This window comes from Cibotium barometz, chromosome 39 (assembly GCF_041138505.1).
Source record: "Cibotium barometz isolate CiBa-2024 chromosome 39, ASM4113850v1, whole genome shotgun sequence".
NCBI classification, from domain to species: Eukaryota; Viridiplantae; Streptophyta; class Polypodiopsida; order Cyatheales; family Cibotiaceae; genus Cibotium; species Cibotium barometz.
Window position 1 is genome coordinate 26,947,750 of NC_141084.1, and position 11,024 is coordinate 26,958,773.

At 37.1% G+C, this 11,024-nt stretch overlaps 1 pseudogene; it reads right to left on the bottom strand.

The window, feature by feature from the left end:
- Window positions 1–5,512: 5,512 nt before the first annotated feature.
- Window positions 5,513–8,964, bottom strand: LOC147615938 (uncharacterized; annotated as a pseudogene).
- Window positions 8,965–11,024: the final 2,060 nt, after the last annotated feature.

The window sequence follows — 11,024 nt, forward strand, 5'->3', positions numbered from 1 at the left end:
AGAAAGATACACTTATTGCATTTGGCATCTCGCTTGGTCCTGGATGTATCTTAAAAATGCACATAACATTCATAGCCAAATGTTCTAAAATTAGAAACTAAAGGTTTCTTACCAGAGTAGGCCACTTGAGGTGTAACATCCTTGAGTGCCTTTGTGTAGCTTCGATTGAGGACATAAATTGTTGGGTTGACTTCTTCAACCCAAAATGTATTAGGCAAACCCTTTGCCTTCAACACATTAGGGCCAAAAAGTCTTTAAAAAAGACTCTTTCTTAATTTTTTGATTTAGGAACTGACAAATAACAAGTTGCCATGTGCACAAAAATAAGACATTCTTGTTTCCTCTATCTTGGAGGTTTCGGGCTTATTTTCAAATTCAAAACAGCCATCTTTCTCTAATTTAGCCAAAATACACTAAAAACGAGGTGAAGTAGTCAGTTTCAAGGGTGAAAAAATCTCTTTTTGCGTGAGGTCCAAAAAATCAGGGTGCATTAACTATCCCTTTTTGATAATTTGAATTCCTCTCACATTACAATACCTACCATTTCTCTCAAACACTATTTTTTGCTATTTTTCTTCTGCTCTTCAAGCTTTAATGGCTTCTTCTCAACACCCTACTTACACTATTACTTCTTGTATATTTCATAACATAAAAGAAGATGGGTTTTGGAAGCCATTGACTTTTAATGTTAATAATTGGGTAAAAATGCTTCCATCTTGTAAGGGCTGTCTCACAGAGTGAAGAGAACTAAACAAGAGGACATTAGAAACCATTAAAAAGGCTACATCACTGCATTCAAGGTGACAGAACATGGATGGTTTGCAAAAGGTCAACATGTTTACATGGCCAAGGATATGTTCTTGAACCTTGCAATGCAACCATCTATGCATTCACACTGTAAGTTTTGTGATACAATCTCATATTGTAATTATGCCTATAGTAAATAGTAAACATGTAGCTATTTGATTTGCAGACATGTTTCCATCAACATGTGTTGAATGGCGGCCTGTGGAGAGCTTAAGTGGCACATTTCAAGCCATTCATAAAGGAAATTTCATATAATTCTATATCCTCAACAACGATTATCTTTTTTCAGCAAGAATGGTTTGTCTACTTTGCACAATATAAAGCTCCATCTAGAGCAGGTTCATATGGAGAGCTTGAAGATCTACCTATTCCTCTTTTGAATTCACTCAGTTAGGAGATCCCAAATATATCAACAATTTTAAGCTTTAAAACCAAAATTACATAGGACATCTAGAAGGCAATGACACCAGGAAGGATCTCAAGGAGAATAGACTCTCATGGTTTGTTCCTCTTCATGTGTTTGTTGCTTGTTTTTGGTCCTTGGTGTTGCAAAGAACAAAGACCATGTGGCTGAATAGAAGGTTAGCTAAACAAGATTTGGACTCTGTTCTTTTAGAGATGTGGAAATCAAGGGAAAGCTTTCATCTAGGTGACACTATAAGGTGTAAGGCAAGTCCCAATTCATTGGCCCTCTCATACCAAATAGCCCGTCAACCCTTGGTTGTAGGGTATCATTATAGGAGGTGGAGGCAAAGTCATGGAAACTAGATCCCCCTTGACTCCTGAAGAAAATTATCCAGAGTTTGAAATAGAGATCAAGGCTTCTCCTTTTCAAGAACCTAGACAGCTAGTTGTCAATACTAACTGGACCTTAAAAGATATAAGAGATTCACTAGAGTTTCTTGATTGTACAAACTCTGACTATAGGGTCAAGATCAATGATGATGCCATTGGAAAGAGGGTTGAAAAATCAACCTCTTGTATTAAATGTATGCCCCCAAATATTGTAGCCTTTGAGGAACTATCGATGAGAGGAAATGAAAAGAATCGATGAATACAGACATGTTTTTTTCTTAACTCTAAACATGTATTTGTGTGTCTTGAAATTCAAGTGTTACCTTGATTATGTTATTTGATAGAAAATGGTATAGTGACAAGGCAACATCACAAAAATCTGCTTTTTACAAAAAGATGTTTTCTATTTTCATAACAAGATGTTACATAGGGATAATCTCCATAAAATGGAAATATTTTACATTGGGATAACTCAAAAAGGCTTCATAGGGAGCATGTGTAGTGGGCTCCTGACATAGACAAAATTATTGGGCCTCCTCAGTTTGTTAGGCTGTAGTTGTGGAATTTTGGGCCTTTTTAGATAAAGGCTCTACAATTGGGGCATTTGTAGGCTCTTCAACCTATTGATCTGTAGTTGATCTGCAGCTTTGGATGTTTGAGACCCCCCTCCACCTATCCCATCATCTTCAGTGGCTCCAAAATTCACTTGCCTTCTGGTACTTGGAGGCCTCTGATTTATTCTTCTTTCTACTCTTAGAGGAAGTCTTTTTTGAATCAGAGAACTTCAGAGGTACACCTTTGTCCTTTGGAGTGTGCTTGGAGAAGGGCTTCTTGGGTAATTTCTGACCATGCTTTAGGGGAGAATACATGGGCATCCCCTTACTGCTGCTGCCTTTCTTCTTTATCTTCTTTGATTTTTGTGTCTTCTCTTTTTGTTTTGGAAGTGGGGAATCTGGGTCATAGGGAGTAATTGCTTTCTCAACAATGTAAGAAATACATTTCTCCCTAACCCACCAAACCCATGACTTAGGATAGTCCTGCATCTAGTGCAAAAAACATTTAATTAGAAACTAGAATTAAATCCAAAACCCATGACTCAGGATAGTCCTGCATCTAGAAAGTGCAAAAAACATTTAATTAGAAACTAGAATTAAATCCAAAACCCATGACTCAGGATAGTCCTGCATCTAGAAAGTGCAAAAAACATTTAATTAGAAATTGGAATTACATCCAAAATGAAGAGCACAAAGGTACTACAAACTTACAGTCCATGTAGGCATTCTGTATCTCATTTTATTAAATCTCCAAGCATTGGCAATAACTCTCCATCCGCAAGATGAGGAGTCTGCTGGATAGGTACCTATCAAACAAATATTTCTTGAATAACAAAATCATATAGAAAATTACAACTTTTCTTGGAAAAGAACTAAATGAATTGAAGTTGTTACAATATAAAAGGTTGAAGCTTTGAAGATTGGCAAAAAAAGTATCAAATAGTAAGTTGGTAAAAGAAAATTGAAGCCAAAAGGTCCTTTACTAGTTGCCTTAAATTGCAATCCCTTTTTTTTGAAGGGGCGAGGGAGAATTACCCAGTGGCAAGCCCTTGCCCTCTTGGGATGTAGGTTCGAACTCCCCCCTCTATTTCACAACAAGGGACGAGATAAAATAGTGTGTGTACTCTATGTCCTCACAAAATAATAATAATAATTGCAATCCCATTACTATCTTTAAGGAAATTTGCAAGCTTTACGAATTAAATTGCATAAAATTCACTAATTCAATTGCATAAACTACACTAATTCAATTCCAAACTTCACTAATTTAATTGCATATACTTCTAGAGGTTGAATGCTTGTTGGACAAGGTTGAAGCACACCACTTAATTCATAGGATAAGGATATAAAAGTTTACCATATTATTTAGTGTATTATCTCTAAGTATGAAACTTAAAGACGTACCTTGGATATTAGCAACTCCCTATAGTACTTAGAATGTGACTATTTGAAATTAATTACACTATCCAAGGTACTTATAAATACCTTGGATATTAGCAACTCCCCTATGGGTGTGACTATTTGAAATTAATGCTAGAGACTCACTAAGATGTTGTTTAGCCAGACAATGTTATTTCGTGCCATTTTGTCAAACATTCTACTTCAACCAAACCCCATCCTAGTGCGCCGTTTGGCAAAGTCCTTCTCGATACCATGGAGCAGCATGAAGGTACTTCAACAAAGTTCTATGTGAGATCTTGTATGTAACACCTGGTGAAAACCTCCTTGACTTCATGCTCAAGGGGGGATGTGAATCGGGTTTCTTTAGTGTTGCAAGAGAAATTTTCAATACAGAGTTTGATTTAAAAGCTATTCTTTATCACTCTAAGGAGTTCCTTTCTGAAGAGTGGGCCAAATTTCAACTTCTGTGTGAGGGTCAAATAATCAGAGTGAATGAAGCTGAGTATAATCATTTGTCTTTGATAGGAGAAAGCTCAGTAGACAGGGGGAAGGTCACAAATAAATTTTAAAATCATTAAACTTTACTCAATATTAGATGCCAGCACAACAGATATGCCCTGTGCATAATACTTCTTGCATATTAATTCAAAAGTCTCTTGCATACCTTTTTTCCCTGTACCTTTTGTTGACATGAGGGAGACTTTGGCACAGGTTGAGAATACCTCATTTCAGGAGAATGCTTTGATTTTGAGTGACTTGGTGAAAGGAGAAATTGAAGAATTGGTTGAACCAATAGAGGAGGAAATTGAAAAGGAGCTGAGTGTAGGTTTGGATGTGGCATTGTTCAAAGCTGAAACAATAATTGAAGAGTTTCCTATCCTAGAGGAGGACGTTTTAGAGTTATCATTTACCTTGCCAAGCCTCCCCTGCTTCCATATCAATGGGAAAGAGTTTATTTTGCTTTCACATATCCAAAAACTTTACAACCTTAGGGAGGACTATTATCTGTCAATTATAGCAGAGGGTTGTGATGTTGCCTCAAGATTCATAGACATTGAGAATGAACATAATGAGGAGTTCATTGGTTTGGATACAAAGACCTCCAATGAAAGATTTATTGGTGGATCAAATTCCTTATCTCTGTGTGAAGGGCTTTAGAGGAACCTCCAACTCTTAAAGATGGATATTTTGAGCAGAGGCTGGAGAGCCTTGGAATTCCTAATTTTGGAAGAGAAGTATGGCTCCATAAGTTTATGGAGAGATAAAGGTCTTGAAGAATATGAAAATCACAAAGTGAGTTAATCTTTGGTTAGATTAATTGGGCATTCTTGTCCTTGTGCTTATTGAAATTGCAGATTGTTTTTCTTTGTTTGTTAAAATGACTATTTGTTTATTGTGTAGATTGAAATATCAGATCAAGAAAACTTCTTGGGCAGAGGAATGGGTTCAAGGGGATTTGTAGAGAAGGATGCCATCAAAAAAGACTCAGCCCTTTCCCACTATTTGCTACATATGGACAAGGAGGTTTTCATTGTTTATTACAGTGTCTTCTTAGATAATCCAGATGTACCAATGTTAGCCCTTAAAGTTTTATCAAGGTTGATGGGATACTCCCATGTCCAGTTTAATGCAAACAAAGTAATACTCTTGGAGAAGACATTTGCAATCAGAATTTTTGGATATGGTCCTGGGTTTTGGGCCTCATGGGCTGGTTATTTTTTGTGCTATTCATCTTATGCTATTGCAGATATAACAAGAAATATGTCAACCTTCTTGGTGGATATAGTAGGAAGAAATTTCTGAGGTATAGAGGAGATGTGATTGAGGAAAAAAATGAAAAAAAAAACTCAAGAAGTAATTTCTATTCAGAATTACTTTTATGCAAGAGCTTGTACATATAATTTATTATGCCAATATATATATGTTCAAAACTGGCATTGTTTCTCCTAATGGATTCATGCTATCATTCTTTGAAGTTGTCTTCTAAAAAACCAGTTGAATAGCTCTTTCAATGCATTGCTCCTTGTTTGTCCTCCTCCATGCCTTTCTCTCCTAAAAAATGATGTGTGTGTTTGATAATGTGACTTTTCCATGCCTTGAGTACTCCAAGTAGCCAATGGTCCTTGGTTCTCAGGCAAAGAATGACCCATGAATATAAAGAATATGATGCATGTGCAAGAATATTGTATATTAGCCATGTTTGTTTCATACAAAGAAAATGGTTGAAAGAAATAGCATGCAAAGGCTTTTTTGTCTTACCAAATAATATGTGATATCTTTTTCTCCCCATGCCAGCTTGATTGCCTGAATAAGATTTGTGATAGCTTCTTTGAAATCCTATGCATGTGTTATTGTTCTTTTTTGTTTTCTTAGAAGCTTGAGAAATTCATCAAGTTGCATCCACACTTCCATTCTCTTGTTTTCTACCTGTGGATTACTTGCTACATTTGTTGTTATTTGGCAAAGCTCTTTCCAACATTCCCACATGGCATTTACCTATTTTTTATCATGATTGCTCAAAAATCTTCTAGCCTTTGCTCCTCCCATTGATACATCTGCAAGAACATCACTTCTCTTACCCATCTTTGAAAGAAATACCTCACATTTATCTATGCATTCATTTGCAATCTTTGAAGGCTTGATTGAATATGCATAGTTTACATGAAGACAAAGAAGTTTATCTAGTATTCTTATTTTAGCATGCAAAGTACAAATATGAACATTTTGGAGTTGAATAGGGAGGATAGAATCCCAAATCATTTATGTACTTTTGAATTTTGACAAATCTACCATACTCCTTGTGGGTGGCCTTCCAATATCCCTTGTGTTACACCACTCATTTTTCCCCATACTTGCCATACAATAAAGACAAGGATGTTTAGTGTTAGCACCACCATTTATACCAAACATTGACTTTAATGCCTTTAAGTCTGCACTCATATGCCATTCAACTGTAAAACTTCCAACACCATCAACATTGAGACATTCACCTGCATTTTGAGGTTCAATAATGCTAGGAATTTGAGTATGAGAAAAAATCCATTTCAATGTTTGATGGTTTTCTACCGGTACCTGGGCTCAACCAATCCACCACAGCTCCATTTCTTATTGCACACTATGACCAAGGGTATCTCTTATACCTTGGCTATACTCCAATGCTCTATTCTCATAAGAGAAATGCTTACCCTCTCCATTTTCTAGCTCTTTTGAATTTGAGCTTCATCTAACTTTAAGACAAATTTCAAATGTCCATTACATTCATTAACACTAATTCCATACACCTGTACCATAGCAATTTGTACTCTTCTTAGGTCCATCCATATGTTATTAAAAGTAGTATATTCAAAAATAGACTTTCTTTTCTGTTTTTCAAATGGCATGGAGCCCTCTATATGAAAATAATCTCCAAAGTAGTTAGGTATTTCTAGATTCAATTGATTTCGTGCTTTGACAACATTGTGTGGCCTTGGCAATCCAAAAGCCTTTATTTTCTAATGTCTTAAATTTTTAAACCATAAACCAAATAAATCTTGATATCCCCTCCTACTTACACCCATTGTGTCATAGGTCTCTACAATTTGTGAGGTATCTACACCGTATTGATTCTTGAATTTGTGTTGCTGAAATGATGTGGAGCCAGTAGGGAAGATTGCTGATTGTTTGCTTGAACATACAAGCTCTTGTGTTGGTGAACATTTTTTCTTAATGTTTGATGAATTTTCTTGTACCTTAAGAACTTTAATGATGTCTGTTTTATTCAGTGTCTCATGTAGAAGTTGTGCTCTACATCATGCATGTTTAGACCAGAAATTTGAGTCTTGCTAATTTCATCCTTCTTTTTCTTGCCCCAGAAGTCTCGGACAAATTATTTATGTGTTTCATTTTCCTTGTCCTTTCTCTCAACCCAATGGGTGTGTTTTTAAGATTTTGCAGTTTACCACACTTACGTACTCATTTAAATCTTCAAGAGATTTGAGTTTTCTTTCAAGCTCAGTAAGATGTGTTTGAGAATTTATCAAAGCAATGTTTAAGTTCAAAATATGATGCGCTTTTTCATTCCTAGATTGGCATAACTTTGTACAGTATTCTAAAAGACCATTTACACCATCTCCTACAAAACGGATAAGATCATGAACAGAATAAAAAGAAAGACACCTTCCAATTGAGGGATCTTTTGGGTTCGGTTTGCTTCATTTGCATCTTTCAAAGACATCTGATTTGCCCTACGCCAAGCTGCATATTCAAGATTGAGCTTAGTATTCATATGAAACTTTCTTGGTAGGGACTATCTGAATTAGACACATCCCAAACTAAACTTCCAAAAGATGCTACAAACGAAAGTTGTAAAAGATTAGAATAGGCTGTTAACAAAACTTGCAGGTATTAAAAAAATGTGCCATAAGATGTTATGAAAGATTGTATTAGGGTTAGGTTATGAGCAATAAAAGCTTGAAAAACAACTTAGAGGGAAGAAAGTTGGAAGGAAATCCATAAATGCCAGTGAGTGATTCAAATAATTCAGATTACACAGGGAGTTATGGCACGAAAAAGTGACTTTTGAGTTATATTCAAAGATATGCAAAGATATGCTTTAAAGACAATAAATAGCCATGAATCTAGTCTAAACCATCATATTTGGAGACATTTGACCCCTAAAACCTTTACTAAATTAACATTTTAATCACTTTCTTATAAGGCCCAAAAGTTTTTCATTTTTGGCCCTAATGTGCATTGAGTCATCTCCTCCATGACAATTTGATTGTGGTGTTCTACAACACCATTTTGCTGAGGTGTGTGAGCAGTGGGTGAGTTGGTGCTTGATGCCATTGTCCTAGTTGCAAGATGTCAAATTCCATTGAAAGGAATTCTCCTCCTCAATCTGGTACGAAACTTCTTCACCTTCTTTCCTATCTCATTTTCCATAAGCTCATGCCAATGTTTGAACTTGCCCAAAAAGCTTCAGTCTTATCCCAAAGGAAATAAACCCACATCTTCCTACTGTAATCATTGACTAATAGCATAAAGTAAGAAGATCCCCCTAATATAGTAGTAGACATTTTACCATAAAGATCAACATGTACCAGCTCTAGAGGAGTCTTTTCCTGATTGTGGCTGCTTTCCTATGGAAATGCCTTGCGTTGTTGCTTGCCCAACATGCAAGCTTCACATGGTTCCTGCAATTCAAAAAATGTAGGCAAATTAGCTACCATACCCTTTTTTTGCATCTACTTTAGCACTGCAAATCCAATGCGACCAAATCGCTTATGCTAAAGCTTGCTTGTGCTCTTATTTGCAGCTCATAGAGATTGTTGCGCCTTACTCCCTTGCCAACTTCCTTGCCACCAACAGCATCTAGAATTTCTGCTTCAGTTTTCTTGAAGCGTAATTCAAGCATATGATCTGTCATCTCGCAAACAAGTGATAGTAGATTTCTTTTTATTTAGGGTATATAGAGCACATCTGATAGCTTCTTCTCTTCACCTCCTATAGCTATCACAAAAGATATGGTTCTAGACCCTTCAATTGGACATTTAGCACAACATGATTGGTTCCTGTGTAGAGGCTTCCACAAGAACTATACCAACCCTTCTTACTAGTCATGCATCGAGATGCTGGATCCACTATCAAAAATCCATGATTCATCAACTGGAGCCTGAGCAGATGAACATACCTCTTCAATGGCAACTCAAAGTTCAAGCTCAGTCTCGACATTGTTGAGTGACTCCTTTCCCTTCCATGAAGACTTCAAGGTGCCATTCTTCTCATCAACATGCTTCTTTCTACATTCTTTGACAGCGTGACCCTTCTTGTCACAGTAATAGTAGCTCCCTTGAAACTTCTTCTTTGTTGTCTTCATCTTCTTCTTATCAGAAGATGTCGTGCCTTTGCCTTTAGCATTGGCCAAAAATGTAGCATCACCACCATCGTGGGTCTTTAGCCGCATCTCCTCCTCAAATAACATAGCCGCATCTCCTCCTCAAATAACATAGCACTAAATTCATCAAATGATAAAGGTGGTACTCTAACCTGAGTGTTTAGTGATGTAGCCAAGCCATCATACTTTTGTGGAAGAATTCGGATGCACCTCCGTGCTTGTGTGTAATCTCTACAGCAGCCATTTGATCTTGTATATTTTTGATCCCCGTGAGATAAATGCTTCAACAGCTTCTCCTTTAGCAAACTTTTCAGCAGCAGCAACCTGATTCTCCAGGTTTTGAATCCTAGTTTGATTCTGAGTCTCATACTGATTTCTCAATATGATCCAAGCCTCTGCAACCTTGGTAGTATGTTGAACCAGATTAAGAACAGAATCACTTACATTGGTGATGATGGCACAAAGTGAGTCAGCATTTCTCCTTCTCCATGCTCAAAGAAATGTAGCATTTGTTGGTGGAAGCATGTTGCAGGGTTGTTGGGGTCGAGACTTCCCACTAGTTCTGTATCTATTCCTAGAATAGTTTCTAGGAGCTCATAAGAGTCTAGAATGGCATTGATTTTGAATTTCAAGAGAGTGTATTTTTTCCCATCAAGCTTTCCTTCCGTGAAGGCAGGTGGACGAATACGCAAGACTGGTGCAAGAGAGCAGCATAGATAGAAGGCATCTATAAAGAAAGACTAAACTTTATGCACTATTCTTGCTAAGAGAACCTAAGCTCTGATACCATATAATAGTATGGCACAGCGGAAAGAGAGATAGCAAGACAAAGCACAATAGACAATGCAATAGATACACAATGGAAAGAATTAAAAATTCTGATTATACCATAGAGGTAAAAGTGATGGTGATGTCCACACCCGTGCACTCTTAAGTAGAGCTTAGATGGTGATCTAGATAGACTCTGGTGGATGGAGAATGTACTAAGTGTAGAAGGGGGGTGAATACTCACAAGCATGTCCATATATATTATTGTAGACAGTGTGGTAGATGCATATACAATGAGGGTGGTTACACTGCATAGACACGGTCACACCGCCTGCCCGCATATCAAGAATGCGGCCCACCAACCACTCCCCACTAATGATGGACCTAGTATCCAAGGGAATATTCTTCATACCCTTGCTCGGGCCCCAGATAATGCCCGTACCCCCTAACCATCATCAATGGTCATAAATAATGACCCCATTGGCATATAAGCCGAGGTTCCCACTAAGGCCATATGCACCATGGCTACTTCTCATAATGGGGGCCTAACAAATGTGCATTATACATCAAAGTGATATACATGCTGAGAGGCGGGCATTGAGTGTATACTAACATACTTTTGGTTCTTAAGGTTCTTGTAGCATTATCTATCTTAATTCCTCGCCAATTCTTAGAAAACTCCACATGAACTTATATGGCCTCAACATATCTTAGCCATTAAGCATCCATGGGTTTTCATCTAAGAATGCTACTACTATTAACATAATAATTCTTCTTCTTGCTCCATCTTCAAAACTTCAACCTTGTAGTAGCTGAATCCAAAG